At 47.0% G+C, this 24,286-nt stretch overlaps 1 protein-coding gene across 1 annotated transcript in view; it reads left to right on the top strand.

Moving 5' to 3' along the window:
- The window catches only part of LOC137433836 (CUGBP Elav-like family member 4), a 577,562-nt gene extending 558,934 nt beyond the window's left edge, over nt 1–18,628 (top strand). The window contains 1 exon segment of the mRNA XM_078785224.1: nt 17,158–18,628. The gene's annotated coding sequence lies outside the window, so the exon portion shown is untranslated.
- The last annotated feature ends 5,658 nt before the right edge of the window (nt 18,629–24,286 follow it).

Raw genomic sequence — 24,286 nt, forward strand, 5'->3', positions numbered from 1 at the left:
AACATGACCTCTGACCTTTGACCTCGTGACCACAAAATCTAATCAGTTCATCTTTGCTTCATTATACATACATGCACCGAGTTTGACTAAGATCCCTTCAGTCATTCTCAAATTATCGCGGTAACGAAAACCTATCTCGGACAGACGGACGGACAGACAGCCGGACGGACAACCTGAAAATATTAATGCCTCCGGTGATTTCGCTGGCGGAGGCATAAAAAAATCGACTTCTAGCGTTTGATTGGTGAACCAATTCAGCGACCCAATATGCAAATTTTTAAAATTTCAGGCCAATCAGATGAACATTGATGATTTTATGCAACTTCGACCTTTTCCGTTGAGAGCCACACATGGACTACGAGAGTCGAGAAAGTCAGTATAAGCCATGTGTGGAGTTGGCCTTGGATGAGAGTAGGTAGAGATGAGTCTCCATAGGCGGAGAGTTTAGAGAGCAAGGCAGGATGCCAGACTGTATCAAAAACATGATATATATATCCAGAGGGATGGCCCTGATCTCATGTCTGACATTGAGGGCCTCCATCCATTGTTGGGTGAGTAGAAGCAGCATGCCCAATGTGGAGTGACCTGGTGTGAAACCAAATTGGTGATCTGAGATGAGGTTGTTGGAAACTGCGGTGATGGATTCCATGACCTTACTGAGAATTGGACACAGGGTGATAGGTCTGTAGTTAAGGGGATCCGTGTTTTCACCTTTTACCTCTGCCACAGAAGGTGGACGGAGGTCTTTTCACCCCTATATGTTTGTCTGTCTGTTTGTCTGTGAGCAGGATATCTCAAAAAGTTGTGGACGGATTTGGACGAAACTCGGTGGACTGGTTGGGTGTGTGATAAAGAATAAATTATTCGATTTGGGTGAAAATCTGGATCCGGATGTGAGAATTTTTTTATGAACTCAATGATTCTTCACCATTGAAAGATGGACCCAAAAGTGATAAATAACATGATATTTCTAAAAGTTGTGGACGAGTTATGACAAAACTTGCTGGATGAGGTGACAGGAACAAGCCAATTAGATGTTGGTTTAGGATCGGATCCAGATCCGACCTATCAGTACAGGGGATACAAAATATAAATTGTTCAACCTGGCGGAGGTATACGCTCTACCAAATTCCGCTCTAGTTGCTTCACATGCGTGAAGCGAAAAGTGGGTTAAGCAATTGGTTCACGTCCGTCCGTCTTATCAGTTTATGAGTCAGTTCATGCTTGAGGAACAGATTACTTAATTAAAATGAATGCTATATTTTGAACACAAATCAGAACATGAATAAAGAGATAAGCTTGCTGCTTAGCAGTACTTTGGCTCTGAGTTTGTCCCGATCGCACATGCGCAGAGGGTAGTGAGATAATGTAGCGACCCATGGGTCCCCCAAAGCTCGAGACCAGCAACATAATCTCCTTGCCCCAGCCGGTGACGTAACCGGCGGACAAACCGCGGCGCCGAGATTATAATTGCTTGCACCTGTCGGTCACATGACCACCAAAGCATGCCTCGCCTGAGAGGCGTGGCTTTGGTTCTGACGTATGTTCTTTGGCTTGGATTATATATATGCGAACCCGATAAACGGGTTTTAAGAGTTCCCGAGTTGATTATACATTAAACATCTTCTCGGACGAGTTTGTGTCTTGTCCGTCACTTCGTCCGTCTCAAGCAGGAGCACTGCTCCTTCACTGGTGACCCCGAGTTTACGACACGCGATGGACACGGCAGTGTCCCTCAAATTGCCCACTTTCTGGGAAGCACATGCCGCCGTCTGGTTCGCTCAGGCGGACTCCCAGTTCGCCCTGCGTGGCATTACGGAGGACACCACTAAATACCATTACGTGGTCGCCGCGCTCGGCTCCGTGACCGCCGCCTGCTGCCTGAGCCTCCTCCAGAGCCCGCCCGCTGATGGCAAGTACGACGCCATCAAGGCACTTCTTTTGGGCGCTTTCGCCCTCTCCCCGGCTGAACGTGCACGACGCCTGCTCGACCTTCCTGAGCTCGGCGATACGCACCCATCCGAACGTATGGACTACATGCTCGCGTTGCTCGGCGAGCACCCCTCGGATTTCCTTTTCCGAGAACTTTTTCTCCGCCAGCTCCCGGCCCAGGTACGGGTCGCCCTGGCAAGCACGACCATCGCGAACCCCCGCGACCTCGCCAGGGAGGCCGACAAGATGTATTCGGCAAGCCAGCTCGTCGGAGCGGCGAGCCAGCTCGTCGGGGTGGCTGCCGGGAGCCCGCCCGCCGCCCAGTCAGCGCCCGTGGCGCAGTTTCCCGCCCACCCGCCCGACGCCCGCGATGCAGCTTCCTTCCCGGAGGCCACCGGGCCGGCGCGACTGGCAGCGGCGACGCCGCGTCGCCCGGTCCCGACGCGTCGACCGGAGCCCCCGCCAGACCCGGCCTGGTGTTATTTCCACGCCAGGTTCGGGCGGCGGGCCCGATCATGTCGACCCCCGTGCACGTTCGGCAAGTCGGGAAACGGTCGGGCCGGCGCTCACTACCAGCCATGTGCGCCGGCCGTTCCGGAAGCCTGCTATTCATCGCGGACCAAGCGTCGGGGCGGCGTTTTCTCTGCGACACCGGCGCTCAGCTGAGCGTCATTCCCGCTTCGGCGGAGGACAGGCGGGCCGCCATTTGCGGCCCCTCCTTAATCGCGGCCAACGGCTCCGCCATCCGCACCTTCGGCCCACACACCGTCGCCCTCCGCTTCGGCAGCCAGCTCTTTCGCTGGGAGTTCGTGATGGCGGACGTCCCCATGGCTTTGCTCGGTGCCAATTTCCTTTGCGCCCATGGGCTGCTGGTCGACGTTAAACGCCGGCGTCTCGTCAACGCCGAAACTTTCAGCTCGCTGGTGTGCGCCTTGAGCCGTTCCGCGCCCACCGAGCTTTCCTGCGTCCTCCCGTTGGCAGACGACTTCGCGCGTCTCCTCGCGGAGTTCCCGGTCCTCACGCGACCGACGTTTTCGGCCGTCGCGGTGCGTCACGGCATCGAGCATCATATTCCCACTACGGCCCGCCGGTGTATGCCCGAGCTCGCCGTCTCGACCCAGCCAAACTCGCCGTCGCCAAGGCCGAGTTCGCCGCGCTGGAGCGCCTCGGCATCGTGCGGCGCTCCGACAGCGCCTGGGCTTCGCCGCTGCACATCGTCCCGAAGCCGGGGGGCGGATGGTGGCCATGCGGCGACTACCGCTGCCTCAACGACGCCACTACCCCCGACAGGTACCCCGTCCCGCACATCCAGGATTTTTCTGCCCGGTTGGCGGGGCGGACCATTTTTTCAAAAGTGGACCTGATTCGGGGGTACCACCAGGTGCCCGTCCGCCCGGCCGACATCCCGAAGACGGCGGTTATTACACCCTTCGCCTCTTCGAATTCCTCCGGATGCCCTACGGCCTCAAAAACGCGGCACAGGCGTTCCAGCGCCTGATGGACGGCGTGCTGCGCGACTTGCCGTTCCTCTTTACCTACCTGGACGACATCCTCGTCACCAGCACGTCCAGAGCCGAGCACCTCCTCCACCTCCGGACGCTGTTCGGCCGCCTCAGCGAGCACGGCTTGATCGTCAACCCGGCCAAATGTCACTTGACATCACTGACTGTCACTCGCCTCCACCACAAATGTCAAAGACGATCGACTTTTTGGGCCACCGCATCACCCGGAACGGCGCCGTGCTGCTACCGGCCAAAGTCGAGGCCATCGCCGCTTTCCCGCGCCCCCGCTCCGTCAAGGCGCTGCAGGAGTTCCTCGGGATGGTGAACTTTTATCACCGCTTCATGCCCCGAGCTGCGCAACTCATGCGGCCCTTGTACACCGCCCTCCGCGGCCAGCCGGCGAAGCGCGACGTCGTCTAGTCCACGGACATGGACGCTGCTTTCACCGGCGCGAAACGGGCCCTCGCCAACGCCACGCTGCTGGCCCACCTGGTACCCCATGCTCCCATCGCCCTCACCACGGACGCCTCCGACTACGCCGTGGGCGCGGTTCATGAACAATGGGTAAACGGGGCCTGGCAGCCGCTCGCGTTCTTCAGCCGGCAACTCCTGCCCAACGAGTTGAAGTACAGCACTTTCGACCACGAGCTCCTCGGGCTGTACCTGGCCGTCCGCCATTTTCGCCACCTCCTGGAGGGCCGCCCGTTCACGGCCTTTGTCGACCACAAGCCATTGATTTTCGCCTTGGCCAAGGTCACGGAGCCATGGTCGGCCCGCCAGCAGCGCCACCTCTCCGCCGTGTCGGAATACACCACGGACATCCGGCACGTCGCCGGAAAGGACAATGCCGTGGCCGACTGCCTTTCTCGAGCCGGCGCCAACGCCGTCCACCTCGGCGTCGATTTCGCCCTGATGGCGACGGACCAGGCCACCGACGGCACGGTGCAGGCGCTCCGGGTGGCGGACACGGGCCTCCGCTTGGCTGACGTCCCCTTCGCAGACACGGTCCTGCTTTGTGACGTCTCCCAAGGCCGACCTCGCCCCGTTGTGCCGGTCACCTGGCGGCGGCGCATTTTTGCTTCGCTCCACAGCCTCTCTTACCCGGGCCGGAAGGCGTCCCAGAGGCTGGTGTCGGCACGTTTCGTCTGGCACGGGTTGCGACGGGACGTCCGCGACTGGGCCAACGCCTGCACACCCTGCCAGCGGGCCAAGGTCCACCGTCACACCCAGGCTCCGCTGGCTCCTTTCACCGTGCCCGAGCGACGTTTCGACCACGTCCACGTGGACCTGGTGGGTCCCCTTCCCCCATCGCAGGGGTTCACCCACCTGCTTACCATGGTGGACAGGACCACCAGGTGGCCAGAGGCCGTGCCCCTCGCCTCCACCACCACCGCCGACGTGGCCCAGGCGTTCATCGCCACCTGGGTCGCGCCTTTCGGCGCACCGGCGGACATCTCGTCGGACCGCGGCCCACAGTTCACGTCCGAACTGTGGGGCGCGGTCGCCCGCACATTGGGCATTACCCTTCATGTCAGGAATTTGGAGCATTTTTCTGTAAATTGGTGGATGAAAAATTCAAGACCTATGACGAAGTTCATGTGGTATTCGACACTTACAAAACTGGGTCATCAGAAGCAGATGTCACAGGATCATTTGCTGGTAATGGTAAAGTGACATGGAGGAAAGCTTTCAGTTCAACAAGCGACGATGATCTAGAAGCTTTAGGAAAGCTGGGAAGTTCATAGTTCGTCTCTGAAGAAGTGATGCAAGCACTAGAAATTGTCTGCCAAGTGGATGAACCACAAACAAAAATGACAGACATTGGTGATGTGAGGTGGTGACTATTAACAAAGAAAGAGACTTCCACCGACAAGTGGATCTCTACACCCTGCAATCCAGAGGGCTAATCTACAGGCAAGTCAATGGCATCAAGACATTCGCCAACGTCCCGAACTCCCATCACATTCAAATCTTGGATGGAAACAAGTTGGAGATAGATTGTATGCACAGTGCCCTGTGTTCCTGCTACTATTTTGGAAATTTTCAGGTGTTTGTCTGTGCAACGTAGGTGTGCCCCGCCATGTATCTGCAAGGCAAATAAACTGTGGTCCACCGGGATGTAAAATTGCAATGGAGGTGAAGGACTCTGCGACAACTTCGATGCGGATGATGCAGATTCAGATTTTATGAATGTACTAGCTGAAGTACCTGGCATTGCCTGGGGGGAAGGAATGGGGAGAGGAGGAGGGAATGGAGAGTGGAGGCAGGTAGGGGAAGGAGGCGGGGTAGAGGGAGAAGGGGAGGGGGGAAGAGAGGGAGGAAGAGAGGAAGGGGAGAGATATACAGCATAGGCCCCATTGACAGGCCCTTCCGTTTTTGGGGGGGGGGAAGGAAAGGAGGACAAATTTACCCATGTGAGGAGTGCTTTCGCCTCAACGTTGCCCAGGTAAAAGGCATTTGTAATACCCTCTGCCACCACCACCAGGCGGCACCACACAGTACACATTTGCAACTACAATTTATGCCCTCTCCCCCGACCCCTTCCCCTGTCCCCACTGCCCTGGCCCTCCACACCCCTGCGTGAGGCCATGGCCACATAGCCTATGTTACCCCCCATACAAAGTTGTATTTGTACCCTGGGTATAGCACAAATAATGAAAGCCAGAGAGAGACAGAGAGAGACAGAGAGAGACAGAGAGAGACAGAGAGACAGAGAGACAGAGACAGAGAGAGAGAGACAGAGAGACAGAGAGAGAGAGAGAGAGAGAGAGAGAGAGAGAGAGAGAGAGAGAGAGAGAGAGAGAGAGAGAGAGAGAGAGAGAGAATGAGAGAGAGAGAGAGAGAGAGAGAGAGAGAGAGAGAGAATGAGAGAATGAGAATGACGTGTGTGTGTGTATAATTACAGACTTGGCATTTAATATGGAATTGTTTTTTTTCTTGACTTGGGTTTACTTTCTGAACTCAGTATATCAATCTGGTGAGTTTCTTTTACACTTTGGTGATTTATTTGTTAAAAGAACCATGTCGCTGATTGTCTGTCGCAGCAAGAAGTCAACAACAGGATTATATCACAGGTGGCGTGGCAAAATGTACGGACAGGTGCATTTGATGATTGGCTTCACAGTCGGGTATACAAGGGTTGTTGCGTTCTGTATTAGAGGAAAACAACTGCTGCACATCTCCAAAAGTTATTGCCGCTTCCTCTGGAGATGGTCCGTCAACTCGACAATGCTGTTTGTCATGGAGTGGTGGCTTTACGAAATTACGGAATGAAACAGCGTGCTATTGCTCGGCAGTATGCCATCACTCAAGGTCAGGTGTCAAAGATCCTGAAACGAAATGCTCAGAGGGGTGTCCCTCATCCAATACCGAGGCCAGGACGTCCCCACAGAACCACAAGGAGGGATGATCGCCAGCTGCACCGGTTAGTCCGCAATGGCCGTACCAAGTCAGCTAATCGGCTTAGGGCTGAGTGGCAGCAACTGACAAATGTGCCTGTATCCAGAAGGCTAGTCAACCAACGACTGGTTCAAGCAGGCTATCGTGCCAGGCGTCCCCTGAGAAAGCCACGCCTGACCAGACAACACCGCCAGCGCCGATTGCAGTGGGCCAGAGAGCACCGTCAATGGCAGCCAGGACACTGGAATCACGTGATCTTCAGTGACGAGTCTAGATTTCTGGTCTATCGTCAAGATGGCCGCGTCCGAGTGCGCAGACAAGTGCATGAAGCCTACAACAAAGATTGTATAGTGCCAAGAGTCCAAGCTGGAGGTGGTGGGGTGACCGTTTTAGCTGCTTTTCATGCAGGGGGCAAAACTGACCTGGTTGTTCTGAATGGAAACCTGAACCAGTTCAAGTACAGGGCCATTCTGGAAGAAACATTGCTTCCATTTGCTCGTGCAGCCTTTCGAGGAAACTTTGTCTTCCAAGATGACAATGCACGGCCTCATCGTGCTCGCATGATCCAACACTTTCTTGCTGACCGTGGTGTAGAGCATATGGAGTGGCCTGCCATGTCCCCGGATATGAATCCGATAGAGAACTTGTGGGCAGAATTAACGCATCAAATCGACCACTTGGACCAGCAGCCGACCTCTGTGCGTGAATTGCAGCAGGCTATTGTCACTGCATGGCAAGCGATTCCTGTCCAAACCTTGGCAAATCTCGTGAACAGCATGCCTCAACGTGTACGTGCTCTCCTGAATGCTCGTGGGGGTTACACGAAGTACTGAACTGTAATTTTACTGTCCGTAATCCCAGTCGTAATTTAACTTTTGTTTTTGTTTAAAAAAATTTTGGCTAATGTGCAAAATAAAGAGATACTTCTGGAAAACGCACAGAAGTTTAACACAGTACTGTCCATGAATTGAGTTCGATATCAGTTTACATCACTTTCAAGGATCAATTTATTTGTTTCGAAATGTCAAATGTGGTTTTTGTTTCTTTTAAAGGTCACATTAACAAAATCTTGAATAATTTCAACATAATTCCAATGAACTTTTGGTTCTAAGACATCTTGAAAAGTAAGTTCACCCCCACAAAAAAAAAATTCCATATTAAATGCCAAGTCTGTATATATATATGTATATATACGTATATATATATATATATATATATATATATATATATATATATATATATATATACGTATATAGATATATATATATATATATATATGTATATATATATATATATATATATATATATATATATATATAAATATATATATATATATATATATATATATATATTCTTACAGTTGGCATAATAAAGAAATTTAAATATATATACAGTATATATATATGTATATGTATATATATATATATATATATATATATATATATATATATATATAGAAGAATTGTTTCATTTTTATTGTACCAAAAACATTTATCAAGTAATTTTATTTTTTGTAGCAACATTACCTTTCATTTTATACCATACAACCCACATTTGGTGTGAAATAAATAAATAAACATGTATGCAAACAATATCACCGGACGCCATTTTGTTTTCTAAATAACTCAGCTCTACCAAGGATGCAAGATGGGCACGATCGAAATTTGTGATCTGCATGTGTTACGTGCTCCTCCCCAAACCCCGGTCATGTTGTACCTCCGAGCCCCGAGAGGAGTCACGGCAGAAAGATGTGTTATTCTGTGTGTCAAAGATCAATGGTGAAACCACACCAATTGTTACCAACAAACAAGTATTGTATTAAGGTCACACAAGAATAACAGTACAATAACAATATTAATCAATTGTACAACCAATATATCATTCCTATGATGGTCCCATCAGTTTCGTACAATATAACTCACTGTGCTCCAAGTGAGCGAAAATAACATTCCCAATGTCTCTGTCCCGGCTTCAAGCCAAAGTCGATCCACGCTCCATTGATCGTCAGAACGATGCTGTATCGAGACGAGAATCCCGCTCGGTTGACAGTCACACTGCCAAAGATGGGCAAAGATATCCTCAAGAGGCGACGGGGAAATCACACCTTCGGGTATGGACGTTCAACGGCTCCCAATCGGCGAACAGCAAATTCACACTCAAAATCTACATTACACACACACACCAGGTTAACGTCTGGATGCGGTGAAATGGTTGAAGCGAGGTGAAAAACCTGGAGCGATGCAAAAATCCAGCGCGAGGCAAAATGGCCAGCGGTCCATTCTCGAGACGTAACGGCACTTCAATGATTCTCTTCGGAATCAACCGCAAAACCTGTCACGCAGGTTTATCTGTCACAGTGATAACAACTCTGTCACAGGAATCCCTTTCCCAGGAAACCCCAAAGTCCGCTAGTGACCCCCGTTCGTCAGCGTTTGCTCAAAACCTCAACGCAGCTCGGCTCCTTCTTCGACCTCACTCGCTCCCCCTCCTTTTTCTCCTCTTCTTCTTCGTCCGGTTCCCGATCCGGTTTCCGGTTTCTTTTGAAACACTAACTTTTTTTACCTTTTGAAAACAGTTATCTCCAATTCACTTAAGCGATAACAATAATAGTACATGGAACCAAAAATGTTTACAGTGGATGAGAACCACAACAACGGAAGTGACGAATCCGTAACACATGTTCTAACAAATAAATTGACACCACTCCCATGTCTGTTTCATGAAGGATCCCGCAGGATTACATTTGCTACAGAGTATTGCGAACCTCCCCAAATATTTTCATCAAGTACATATGGTTACATAAACTTGGAACATTGCTGGGAGCATGGAAGAGTGCCATGCACATAACACTACTAACTGTGCTTTCTCAATTTAGGGGAAGAGAACACAGCTTAGCATTAGATCCCGTGTGTCGTAGTGTAGATACACTGACGACCCACATGCTCACCCGGCAGAAGTAAATCCACCACTTGGGATCCATATACTTACCACGCCGAACAAGTACACCCTGTTACATGGTTCCAAATGTAAAAGTGAAACCGATAAGCACACCACTTTGCGTACCGAAGATTTAGATAAACATGGCACAAGATAAAATGATACTGATGTAGTTTTAAGTGTGGCATCAGCTAAAGGGTACTTAATACGATCGTAGCACTTTCTCACATCTGTGGTGTGCATGGCAGGATATCACTGTGGTCCATGACCGTTAGAATGATATAAACCAGGATGATGTAAATCACACAGTGGTGTACCTTGCTAATCGTTCATTTTTAAGACACCAGCGAGGCCATGTTGGCATGAATAACACGAATGTACCTTTGAGGACAGAACTGCGTACATCATTGCCAAAGCAAGAGAGGGATGCCGAATCATATACTAAGTGGTAGGTACATGAATACTTCTCAAGAATCCCAATCACAACACAGCTCCATAGTGTCCAGAGACCGCAAGGAAATCTTACTATAATGGAGCAAACATGGATGTCACTTAAATTCCAAAATTAATGTGGTGGAAATGACGCCACCTTTGGTGGTATCAGGTATTACAAATCATTTTCTTTTATCTTATGATATGGAGTATGGTATGTTGTGATCAATAAAATTTCTTTCAAAAATGACAAAATTTATAAAGCAATTTTCCAAGAATGTGCCGCAGCATATTGCCCACCGTAGGTGGGCTGAGAAGGGTACTCGCGCTCGGAGGGCCCGGCGGATGCGAGTGCCGACTAGTATTTGTACATATGAATCTGCATTCACTGTTTTCCTTCGATCTTTGACTTACCCTGGTATAATGACTACTCATAAACTTTTGCTTTATTTTAGTTATTGTGTGTGTGTGTGTGTGTGTGTGTGTGTGTGTGTGTGTGTGTGTGTGTGTGTGTGTGTGTGTGTGTGTGTGTGTGTGTGTGTGTGTGTGTCTTTGTGTGTCTTTGTGTGCGTGTGTGTGTGTGTGTCTTTGTGTGTGTGTGTGTGTGTGTGTGTGTGTGTGTGTGTGTGTGTGTCTGTCTGTCTTTGTGTGTGTGTGTGTGTGTGTGTGTGTGTGTGTGTGTGTGTGTGTGTGTGTGTGTGTGTGTGTGTGTGTACGTGCGTGGTTGGTCATTATCTCCATATGCGGGTTTCAGAAGGTGCAACAGAGCTCTCCCAGGTCTCAGAGTATCCTCCATTGGATGTGTGTCGTTGTTTGTTATCTCCATAATTTGGGTTTTATAAGGTGGAACAGAGTCTCCCAGGACTCGAAGTATCCACCCCCGCTTCAGTGAAGGATTATGATTCATGGGCGAAGTTGTGAATTTGTGTTGTTCTCAGAGTTTTGTTCCAAGGGCTCTTTTCAGGATCATCACTGAGCCCCGTCCAGCCTCCAATTGTAGTTCATTTGTGGTAATGTTCCCAGGGATGGTTTGTAAGATCTCTGTAAGATTCTTCTTTATTATTCCCGTTGCCCCAATTATCACTGGTACAATCTCAATGCTCTTCAACATCCAAGTTGTTTTCATTTCATTCTTGAGGTCTTGGAATTTGGTCATTTTCTTGATTTCTGCATTATTTAGGCCAAAATCGCTGGGTACTGATATCTCAATCAGCAATGCTGTCTTTTCCTTTTTGTTCCTGAGTCCTATGTCCGGTCGCAATGCTTTATTTTCGATGTTCACACTCGATGGGATCATCAGGTCACATTATGTCCTTATTTTCAATGATTGCTTTTAGTTCATGTTGCCATGAGTTTTGTGGAACTGGGATATTGACATTTCTGCAGATGTGCGAGTGGATTACTCTATATACCTTGTTGGGCCTTTGGGTGTACAGCTGCTCTGACATGAGTTTTTTTACATCCCGATAGGAGGTGACTCATGCTTTGTGTGTGTGTGTGTGTGTGTGTGTGTGTGTGTGTGTGTGTGTGTGTGTGTGTGTGTGTGTGTGTACACACATGTATGAGTGTGTGCATGTGAATGTGTGTGTGTGTGTGTGTCTCGGCCACAACTTTGTACCATTTCAGCTTTTGTCATCAAATTTTCAACAAGCCTTTATTATGAGGGTATGGAGAAAATAATTTAAAATTGGGTCAAAATGTCAAAGGGCAAACTCATAGTGACTACAAATAACCCTCATTAGGCCGCCAAACCGTGTCAAGCACGAGACCGCAGGTTTTTTTCGCCTTGGAGACGAGTTCCATGAATGTGGTTGTTGGGGGCAAAGCCAAGCTAATTCCATGGAAACCCCTCCCTGTAAATTGTTTATTTCTCGGCAGGGAAAAGGATCAAAAGTGTTCAGGGCTTCTTTGGAACCGCAGAGTGATAATGGTACAAAATGATAGCGAGTGGCGAAGCGCAAGGCCCCAGTTTTGTAATCGCTTCCGTGTTGCTTTATTTATTTACTTCATTTATACATTTTCTTTATTCATTGAGCTTCTGTGCTTCTTTATTGAATAAATTGAGCCGGTGTGTCCATGTATGATTAATTGAGCTTTATTGTGAATAATTGTGAATTTATTGGTGAATAAATTGAGATTTATTCAATTAGTAAGGGAAACATATGAAAATCTGTTAACTAAATTGTTACCAAAAAATTTCTTCACCAATATGTTTGTAAAGGTGTGTAATAACATGTGTTAAAATGTTGAAGGTCAACTCCCGTGGGAAACCCAGAAAAAAAGCTGTTGAATTCGGGTACCGAAAAATTATTTTCGAGAATTTTTATTTTTTTAATCGGCCCTTAAGTAATTTATGAGGGGTCAAATAAGGGTTTTTCATGATTCTGAGTTGATTGTTAACATTTATATTTCACCACAGACACTCCTTTGTGGAAAAATAATTTCTAAATATATCTCATTTTCTACTTTGCAGGACATGGAGTCTAGCAATATGGATGAAGACGTTACTCCACCTGTGCTCAATTGCTTCATCTGTGCACGCTCGGATACACCAGCTGAAAGGCTCATACAGGCAACTCCAAAGGGATACTCAACTTTATTGAAACAAGCAGAAACTGTCGAAAATGTTACTGTTGTGGAACGTATGAAGGAGGCTCAAAAGGAAGGAAAACTGAGGTACCACCAGAAGTGTAAAAATGATCTGTACAACAACTTTGTTGCAACCACCAAGAAGTCAGCTCAAGCATCAAAGGCAGAGAAAAGAGTCATCAAAGTTGAAGAGAAGACGCACTACTTGTGAGTTCAGTTAATCAACTGGCTGCAGTTCTAGAAGATCACAGTCAGTTGACCTCCTGTATAAGGATGTATGCATTCTTTGCAACCAACCAGCCCAGCTCTACAAAAATAATCCAGCACAAGCTAGAAAGAAATACAGAGTGCCAGATAATTTGACTGCAGATACACTGAATGCAAGCTTGCTGAAGACAGCACGGAGTCGCGGGGATGACTGGGGCACTGAAGTCACTGGACGCCTGGAAGGGATCAACGACTTGGTAGCAGAAGAAACACTGTACCATTTGCGATGCAAACTTATGTTTGCGAGAGGTGACAGTTTGTCCAAGACTGATGAGGAAGGAAAAAGGAAGAGAGGACAGAGGAGTATTGACGAGGAGCGAGAGGCAGTTTTTATTGAATTCTGCGAATGGTTAGACTCAGAATTAGAGCATGGGGTAATGAACATGGACCAAGTCCATGAAAAGCTGCAGGAGTTTGATCAGTCACCAGAGAAGAGCCTTTCTTATTCAAAGCATTGGCTAAAGATAAAACTTCTAGAGAAATACGAAGACACCTTGTATTTCACAACACAGGAAAGAAGGGCAGATGTACTCTGTCTCAAAGATGGCACCGACAATATTCTGCGAGTGCATCATGCTAATCTTGACCATGGAGATGAGAAGACTCAGATCATAAAGACGGCACTCAAGTTCATATCCAATGATATTGCCTTGATTGATTTAGGTCCAAAGTCATACCCCACCACACACAGTATGACTGACATCGATAGTCAGCTGACACTTGTTCCTGCAAGCCTTCAGATGTTCTTGAGACCGATTGTCAAGACAGACGAAAGAGTTGCCGTTTGGGGGCAGAATTTTATTAAGGCCTGTCGACCTCGGTCTGGAGTATTGCCACACCAAATGGGGCTTGCCATACAACTTGATCATAGATTTGGGTCAAAATGGATGCTCAACAAGTTCCACCGGCTGGGATACACTGAGTCTTACACGGAGACACAAAACTACAAATACTGCTTCCTTAATAGTAGAAGTGGAGATGATGTTCCAGATACTTCTGGCACTCTTGACACCATTGTGGAGGAAACCGATGAACAGATCAATGATGAGGTTGCGGTTGATGCTGCGCTTGAGGATCAATCAGTGATGACAGCCAAAGTGCCAGCCAGTGAAAGTGAATTGTCAAGTAATGATCAGGTGGTCTTTATGGAGGTTGGGGAAACAAACAATGCAGTCACTCAGTTTGTTGGAGACAATATAGATTTAAACATTGTCTCTATTCACGGAAACACTCCCTTTCACTCAATGGGTTGGATCGAAGTCACCTCTCCGGCACCACCTTTGCCAGATCCACAGACAACAGCAGCTTTCCCCCGGGTGAAGTTGAAGGCACTCGACAAAGCTAAGATCCTGAGAGGAACTGAAGTAAAGATTATTCCATTTACGAACAGGAAACAGATAGGAACGAACGCGATCATGTTTCTCCCCCTCGCTGAGCTTTCCTCCTCCCTGGCTCATGATCAGCCACTCCTCACTCCAGGTGACACACTCTGGGCAGCGGGGTGGGTGATCAAAGCCAACGATCCTGAGTTCCCACACTCCAACTGGAATGGCTGGATGAAGAGAATCCATGCTAATGATGCAAAGCAGAGCACACAGATCGAGTTCCTCCCAGTTATTGAAGGAGACCCTAATGACCTCAACACCATCTTCACCACTCTGAAAGAGTGCATACGGCGCGCTGGGGTCGCTATGTTCTCAAGGAAGGCAGCGGCAGGAGTGATCAAACCAGAGACTCTACCTCCAACAGAGGGTGCAGCTGCACAACATTCACTCCATGCCTACCTGCAGACCCGGGACTGGATCCTTCTACAGAGCATGTCTCTGAACCCCAGTGACTATGGATGGACAATAGGTGTGCATGGGTATGAGCCAGTTCCAACACTGGACCCCACGGCTCCTGAGGAGCTATTGCAGTTCACGAGCTGTAATTGTCATGGAGATTGCAGCAACCGGCGATGCAGCTGCAAGAAGAATGGGGTCACGTGCATCTCGGCCTGTGGAGTCTGTAATGGCATTACATGCAGAAACTGCAGTCATAATGTTGTTGAGTCTGAAGAAGACATAGACAATGACTGTTGAAACTTCTGACATTGTGAATGAGAAATAACTCTTGAGTATTATATATGTATGTGAAATAAAAGCTACTTTGTGTGTAAATGTAAAAGTGAAAATATAAATGTTAACAATCAACTCAGAATCATGAAAAACCCTTATTTGACCCCTCATAAATTACTTAAGGGCCGATTTAAAAAAATAAAAATTCTCGAAAATAATTTTTCGGTACCCGAATTCAACAGCTTTTTTTCTGGGTTTCCCACGGGAGTTGAACTTCAACATTTTAACACATGTTATTACACACCTTTACAAACATATTGGTGAAGAAATTTTTGGGTAACAATTTAGTTAACAGATTTGTGAAATATCTCATAAAATGCCCTTACTAAATGATTCTTCTTCTGTCCAGGCCATAACTTTATTTACCATTTGAGCTTTTGTCATCAAATCTTCAACAACCCCTTATTATGAGAATATGGAGAACACAAATGAATGAAAAGTACATTTATAAACGTTTTTTTAGCTGCGTTTTCGTCAACTTTAGTTTGAGTGCAAAGCAGTTGTGGCCGGCTTTGCATTTTGGGATGCCTTCTTGTTCACTTTGGTCTCATGTTGAGAGGTGCTTGACATACTCATCACGTTCCTGTCGGTTCATTGAGAATCAACAGCCATTGGAATCTATCCCACAGCAGTCAGTGGTGATAGGCACGTCTTTAAACACTCGACCAAACAACCACTTCTGATGTTACGTGTTAGCTCATAGAATATTGCTTATGATGGGGTCAAGTGGTGAGGACCCTGGCCTGGCGTTTCTATCCTAAATCTGCCCATTCTACCTGCTCTAGTCGACATGTGAGACGAGCGCACCTATGGTGGTTGACTCTTTATGCACTGGGACCTTTACCAGCCCTCCCACCAATCATCTGTGACAAGTGACCCTGGTTACCTACCATTCTCTGGGTTGTGGTTTTATGGAAAAAAAAAATACTTCCTAGAATTTGCTGCTAAATCACGCACCTGGGCAAGTGTTTTCTTAGATTTATTGGTATAACGGATCAAGAACGTTGGGTACAATGGGTGCACTAGTCTCAGCACACACATCACGTGACTTGACTTGCCATGCCTATTTTGCACAGTGCAGGACGATAGTCACCGTCAACATGGTCCATTCTTACAATTTGAATTTCACATCTCCATCTCATCTTTGGTCGACCTCTGCTTCCTCCAGAGCATTCTCTAGGTTGTCCTTGTTGTCCTCCGGTTGTCTGTTCTTCTTGCCATGTTTCCGACCCAGTTCTATTCAAGTTTTTTTGATTTCGACCGGAATGTCAAGGAATTTTGTTTTCAGTCTGATCCATTCAAATCTCTTATTGTCCCACCTGGTTATGCCAAGACGGCATCCTTCCACAGCTCTTTCCGTGGTGATCAATGTTTTGCTCCATCTTCTTTAACAGACCATGTTTCTCCACCATATTGCACTATTGGGAGACGATACCGATTGTAAACTTTCTTTTTCATACACAAAGGCAGTTTTCTCCACAATACATAATATCAGCTATTTTGGGTCAGGGGGAATTGCTGGAACCCAATGATATCAGTTGTGATGTCATTTCTATGGTCAACGTGGACATTACCGTCGTCTGGCTTGATATATGAAACATGAATGATTTATTTGAAGTTCCTTGAGCTCACAGCCTTGTTTTGTTGTCAGTCGCTCAGTGCTCTCACCTCTTTTTTCCTTACTGATGATATGTTGCAGGACCACAATAGTTTTCTAGCAAAATGTCGATACAGTATTCTCATTCCGTCAAATACAGCACCGAGCACCTTGCATATTATACATCTATCTGATTCAAACATAATTGTTAAATAACTGCGGTTTGTGACGTCCTTCCGTTTACGTTTGTGAAGTTTTTGTTTTTTAATTGTTTTATTTTTTTAGTTTAGTTGTTTCATGTCCATTTGCTCGGTGTTCTGTGACATCATCTACTGACCCCCACACTGTCACCCCTCCAAACTTACCTCCATCCTCTCCCCACCAGGGTGACAGATCTTGCTGGCAGGCACCTCCTCGTGCAAGTGATGGCGCTGGGCGCTAATGAAGAGGAGATCGGTGACAACAAAAACAACACCATCAAAAACAGCAACAGCCACAGAGGCAACTACAGCAAAAAAAAAAATATTCATTGCGTTTTACATATCACTGCTTCTTTCTGCAACGTTTCTTAGGCGTGGGGAGATGTTAGTGATTGAGTGCGAGGATGGGAATTGCGGGAGTGCAATGGGATTGAGTGAAATGAGTGAGTGATAGCTGCAGAAGCAGAGAGGTAGAGCATGTGCTGGAGAAAGGGGGATGACAGTCAAAAAGCTTCGAGATTTCTTGCTGCCTTTCTCAGTTCTTCCCAGGGGGAGTGCAAAAAGAAAGAGGGAGAAAAGGTGTGTGTGTGTGTGTGTTTGTGTGTCTGCGTGTGTCTGCCTAAGAATGAGTTGATTACCTGGGAGAGCAAAGGAGCTCTTGCAAACTTCCGACGTGAAAACGCGACACAAACTTATCTTAAAAGCTCACGGTAAGCCTAACGCCCGCGGTATAAGATTTACATTAAAAAAAGAAAAAGAAAAAAAAAGTAATTAAAAAAAAAAGAGAATAGAAATATTAAAAGGATAAAATTGATTCGGCATTCCGTTATATATAGATGTGTGAGGGACCAAAGGACCAAACGTTTTTTCATACCGTAGGCTATAGCTGTACAGAAGAAAAACTTTTTCGCCTCTCGAGCTACGTGGCGCTAGCTATAGCTGGTGCCCGGCGCTCCAGGAGCAAAATTATGTAACATGTAGAGGGCAGGGGGGGGGATTCTCATGGTTTGTTAAACGCCACTCATGAGGAGATGGATGATCTTACATTCCAAGCCTGTGCGTTCTCGCTCCAAGCGAGCAAGTGAATCAGAGAGTTCGCTTCGCAGCGTCGCGTTTTACTGAAAAGGAGACTACGGTACGTGACCTTGCTTTTATATTTAAAATAAACTTTAGTAAAAGTAAGTGTTTGAATTACGAGCACTAGAGTGATGAAGAAGAATCAGATCGGTATGACAGTCAAGTCCCATACAGCATTACAGCACCAATGAACAAGGGGCCACCGATTGGTGTCTCAACCTGCCAGTGTATGGGCTGGATGCTGTTCCCAGTTTACGGGCTGGAACTGTTCCCAGTTTACGGGATGGGTACTGTTCCGGGTTTACAGTTCCTGGTTTACAAGCTTGGTACAGTTCCCAGCTTTCCGGCTGGGCAATGCTCCTGATTTACAGTTCTCAGCTTACTTCCTGGGCACAGTTCCTGGTTTATGAGCTGGGTGCAGTTTCCGATTTTTATGGGCTGGACGCACTTCCGGTTTAATGGCTGGAAGCAGTTACAGTTTATTAGCCAGACGCAGTTCCGGTTTGTTGGCTGGACGCAGTTCCGGTTTGTTAGCCGGACACAATTCCAGTTTATTACCCGGACATAGTTCCGGTTTGTTGGCTGGACACAGTTCCGGTTTATGGGCTGAACGCGGTTCCGGTTTATGGGCTGGATGCGGTTCCGGTTTATGGGCTGGACGCGGTTCCAGTTTATGGGCTGGAAGCCGTTCCGGTTTATGGGCTGGACGCGGTTCCGATTTATGGGCTGGGCACGGTTCCGGTTTATGGGCTGGACGCAGTTCCAGTTTATGGGCTGGACGCGGTTCCAGTTTATGGGCTGGACGCGGTTCCGGTTTATGGGCTGGACGCGGTTCCAGTTTATGGGCTGGACACGGTTCCTGTTTATGGGCTGGACGCGGCCCCGGTTTCTGGGCTGGATGCGGCTCCGGTTTATGGGCTGGGCACGGTTCCGGTTAATGGGCTGGACACAGTTCCGGTTTATGGGCTGGATGCGGCTCCGGTTTATGGGCTGCACACAGTTCCGGTTTATGGGCTGGACGCAGTTCCGGTTTATGGGCTGGACACGGTTCCGGTTTAAAGGGCTGGCTGCAATTTCGAGTTTATGATCGAGTAAATTAAAAATAAAAACAAGATATAATGAGAAGGTATTTCTGTATACTTAGTAACATTAGATTCTTATTTTTAAAGGAAGGACGCTTGTTTCAAAGGTTTTATTTGGTAGTGGGCATGCGGGATGTTGGGTGGGTGGTTCTGCAGTTTGATTCCCTCCAATTCCATTGCACTGTGCCCCGCGATGCGTTAAGGGGCGGACCTATTCAGGGCGCAGGTATAGGATGGTATCTAGAAATAAATTATTATTCCTTTGCATTTGCTCTGCATATCAGTCGGGAAGGTTTCACTGGGAAGAGATTTTTGGCAAAGGGAGAACGAAGGGCAGTTGGCTCTGTGTGAAGAAGAGTGCTATATGATAATACCAGTCCCGCACTGTCAAAAATCTTTTTCACTTTTTTATTCAACGTAGAGATTTAGAGCTTAGAGATTTAGAAAACTCTTCTTGTAAAGCTTAAATATTAAAACAGAGATGGAGTCCAAGGTGATTGCTTAAAGAGAAAAAGCACGGTGCACAAACACGAGCCATCCTCATAGCGATTTGACGATGTATATTAATGACTTATTTATTAATAATTTATCGATTATTTATCGGTTATTGGAAAGGCGCAATTTTGTTGTATTTTAAATGATGGATTATTGAGTGCAGAGAGAACCTTATGAGAGCTTCATGGTTTTATTAATTCACCCTCTGGGTTGTGCATTTGCACTGGCTTTTGCCGTTGTGTGAAATAGCAACCCAGATTGTCATTCATGTACATATGGGAGCAGAAATTGCTCTTTCTGCTTGAAGCTTCAATAAAAAGCACAGTTGAATATTAGCACCCCACTCTTGTCGTGCTTTGCGTTTGCTTTTCTACTTTTGCCTCTGCACTAGGGGCCTCGGGATTTGAAACACGCGAGATATGCGAGTGGGCGTCCGACAGTCTGCTGGCATTCCGAAAGCTAAGCCTCACCATCTAAGGAGGGCATGGGGAAACCGCAACACCCAGGCGGGCGCATCACCTCTGATCACGGAGCCGGTCGAACTGCTTTGGCTTGAAATATGAAGCTAAATAGACAAGTAGGCTTCAGATCACAACTTCATAAGCTGATGTTATTATACTAATTATATAAAATCCCAGAACAAAATCAGAATCGAGTTGCAATTTTAACCTTGTAAGCACATTTAACTCTTGGTGTGGTGGCAGACCTGCAAATGCCTGCTGGCTCAATTATATCCTGTGTGACCGAAGACCTAGTTTAAATGTCAGTTCCGGATTCTGCAGAAGAGCACTGAGACCAGGATAAGAAGAAATATACAAACTTTTGCAGGTGTTCTAGGTGCTTTGATGAGCTGCTGTGGTGGTGGGCCTGCATCAATGTGAAAGGAAAGACGATGAATGCTGTTGAAGGCTTGGAAACATGGAAGCCGCGTCTGTTGCTCGGCGGACTACTGTGGTACAGTGGGGTGTTTGGATGGTAGTCTTTTCACAACCACTGAAAACATCACCGCACGAGTTAAAGATCAACAGGATGGCGACGCCATCGATGAAAGTGTCCCAAGACACAAAAGCTGAGGCATATCGAGGCTTGCTTTCATATGGAGTGCACCACCCCGAGGTGTGGGCAAAGGGACACATCAGTCACTGCTGGTAGTGTTTACCCCTGAGGAGAGCCAAACCAGATGAACAGGCTTGCAATGGCAGATCGCACTCACATAATCTCTTGAAATGCTGTCGAACTATATTCTGCAAGTGAGATACCAATTCTGACTCTGTGTGTCTCTCTCCACCGGAAACTTCAACGATAGTTCAAACAACTCAGGGCTTCAAAATTCACCAACTGCACCCAGGGCTTTCCCTGTATTTCAAATGTCCAATGGAAGTTGGATACATGGTTCACCCCCACGTGCTAATTCTACCTAACTGCAATTTTCACAGACCTGCGACAACCAACTCTCTAGTCGGGGGCCAAATCTTCCCCACTTTTCCCTGCCGCCCTGATTTCACAGGCCACGGTCAGAGCACCGATCGGTCCCCATGGACCAGCCCGCTCCCTCTTGTCTCTCTCCCTCTCTCATGGCCCAGGCTTCGCGAAGGTGGGGAGAACACCAATTTTGATTTGGGGATCTCTGGGTTGCTCCTAGGAGATCGATCAGCTGTCTCTGTGCTGCGGGCCTGTTCAAGAGAACTGTACAGTGCAATACAACAACAACCAACTCTCTGAGCACTGCAATACATTCATATATAGTATAAAAGGTGCCATGTGTGCATGCGCATCCGTTTGTCCGACCCATTGGTTGGACAGTTCGCCTGACTCCACTTAACGTTTCAACCTGAAAAATCATATGGCGCCATGTTGGTACTTACTGCTATGCGAAGCCAAACACATCTTCATAGCTGTCATGCCCTTCCTATAAGTTATCCCTTTAGTGTAAAATGACCAAAGTGACAATTAAAATGATTTTGAGCCGATCGGAAACACGGGCCTTGTGAAGATACAACTCAGCAATCGAGGCAGTGGTCCATTGTTTATACACCACCCAAATAACTATGTGACGTTCTCTCAAGCAGGACTTTTACCTCGGAGGTTACGCAGCTCCTTACGATCATTTCCGACTATTTCTCTTAAACTATTCGACCAGTAACCATATAAAGGTCTTTGTTTGAGGTCATTATAAAGCCATGTTGTTAATATGAAAATACGCATTGCGTAGAGTGAGAGCTTCATCGACAATGGTCAGTCGATCGAGTACGCAGCCCTCGCAAACATCTGTAGGCCTAGGCCTAGCTAGGCTAGGTTGTTTGATCTTGGGCTTAGAATTATAAATGAAGTCGGTGTAGCTGGCGGAAAACTGAAGTCGGTATAGATGGCGGAAAACTGAAGCCGGTGTAGCTGGTGGAAAAAAGAAGTCGGTGTAGCTGGTGTAAATGATGAGCAGTTTCGAATTCAAAATCCGTTCTGTACAGTACTGTATTGTAGAGAGCTTCGTAAGCGAACCTCTATGGCAATTGCATGTACATGTAAATCCATTCAAAATTTCACTGTCATTCCCCATTCCATTGGGAACAAAATTTCATGTTGTCATTTCAAATGTCCCTTCCATGATCCGCCATCTTGTCCCTTCCATGATCCGCCATTTTGTCCCTTCCATGATCCGCCATCTTGCTCACGTGATCTTGCTTTGGTCTGGCGCGACCGATAAATTATTTTCACCTGGTGATTAAAATCAATAAATTACAATACAGTACTGTACAGAACGGATTTTGAATTCGAAACCGCTCATCATTTACGCCAGCTACACCGACTTCTTTTTTCCACCAGCTACACCGGCTTCAGTTTTCCGCCAGCTACACTGACTTCATTTAACCCTCTGGAGACTACAAGTCGATTCTATTAGCTTCACGCATGCACCGAAATGTCTACAAGCCGAATTTATCGGCTCCAACCGCATTCAAATTTACCGCGCAATTACCGTCCAGAGTAGACTCCAGCCAGAGGGTTAAGCCAGGTACACCGATTTCTGTCTTCCGCCAGCTACACCGACTTCATTTAAGCCAGGTACATTGATTTCAGTTTTCCACCAGCTACACCGGTTTCAGTTTTCCGCCAGCTACACCAAATTCAGTTTTCCGCCAGGTACACCGACTTCAGTTTTCCGCCAGCTACACCGACTTCATGAGACTTGTCAAGAAAAATGGTGCTGCTGCCACCTATCGGTAGAGTAACTAAATTGCGGCGTCCGCCCGCCATCTTGCTTTGGTCTGGCACGACCGATAAATTGGATAAATATTTTCACCCCATGTGATTAAAGTCCATAATTCCTACATGAAAAATATTATTATTGAAAATACAGGCATGACAGGGCAAAAGATGATACTAGTATTTTGGCATTTTCACCCCACTGCAGCATGACCAGAGACCAAATTTTTGAGAGGACACCAAAATAGAAATACCATTAGAAAACAAAATACCAAAGTTACCACTCGTAAATGAGCTTTGCACCTGCCATCCATGATTATTTCAAAACCAGAAATACACAAAGATGCATGAGCCCCACAGTCAGGCACATCAGTGTCCAATTCAAAGGATTGGATGTGCTGCGCCTATGTTGCACTGAACTTTCTGAAGCAGTTTAGTCTGGCACACAAAAACGTCTCTTTGATTGAATGGATTGATCGAAAGACTCAACTCTCAAGAGACAGTGGTCAGTGCCAGTGGCTATGCTGAACGGCCATGCTGAACAGCTGAGCTGAAGCATGCACAACCGGACCTATAAACGAAGTACGTACCTGCCAGTCGGACCTACGTACCTGGTCCAGGTGACTAGAAGTCTAGACTATATAGCCTACAGTAGGTAAGTCCTGCATTCTATCCCAATCTATCCATTCAATAAAATTAATTTGAATTTGAATTCTAAGCCCATGATCAAACAACCTAGCCTAGCTAGGCCTAGGCCTACAGATGTTTGCGAGGGCTGCGTACTCGATCGACTGACCATTGTCGATGAAGCTCTCTCTATGCAATGCGTATTCATATTATATATATATTGATTTTAATCACCAGGTGAAAATAATTTACCGGTCACGCCAGACCAAAGCAAGATCACGTGAGCAAGATGGCGGATCATGGAAGGGACAAGATGGCGGATCATGGAAGGACAAGATGGCGGATCATGGAAGGGACAAGGTCTTTGTTTGAGGTCTTCTGGGAATCTCGTGACATTGTGAAAGAAAACATCCGTCATTATTTACTTTTAACGATGTGTGTACAGTATATATGCATCAGGACAAAAATAATTGTTTTCGGGTCTCATGGTCACTTCACAGTTGCAATTCCATAGGGTATCCGCATATGTCATGGGATTGTGAATTGGAAAGGTGACCATTGCAGTATTGTGTTGAATGACGTGATGACGGAGTGAGGGGTCGCGCATGCGCATAATAAAGCAGTGCTGTAATGGCGTCAGTCGACAGTGTCTGTCTCCTTCACTCGGCCCGGCTCCTATATTGAAACGTCGACGTGAAGGCGTAGTTCAGTATATTACAAACTGGCGACGAGGATGGAAGGTGATCAGACGGAGGAAGGCGTAATCAAGACATGGCCGGTATTCGGGAATATTGCGCCTTTTGATGAAAAAGCGGAGTTGTTCGAGGACTACACG

Source organism: Myxine glutinosa, chromosome 10 (genome assembly GCF_964187855.1).
Source record: "Myxine glutinosa chromosome 10, kmMyxGlut1.1, whole genome shotgun sequence".
NCBI classification, from domain to species: Eukaryota; Metazoa; Chordata; class Myxini; order Myxiniformes; family Myxinidae; genus Myxine; species Myxine glutinosa.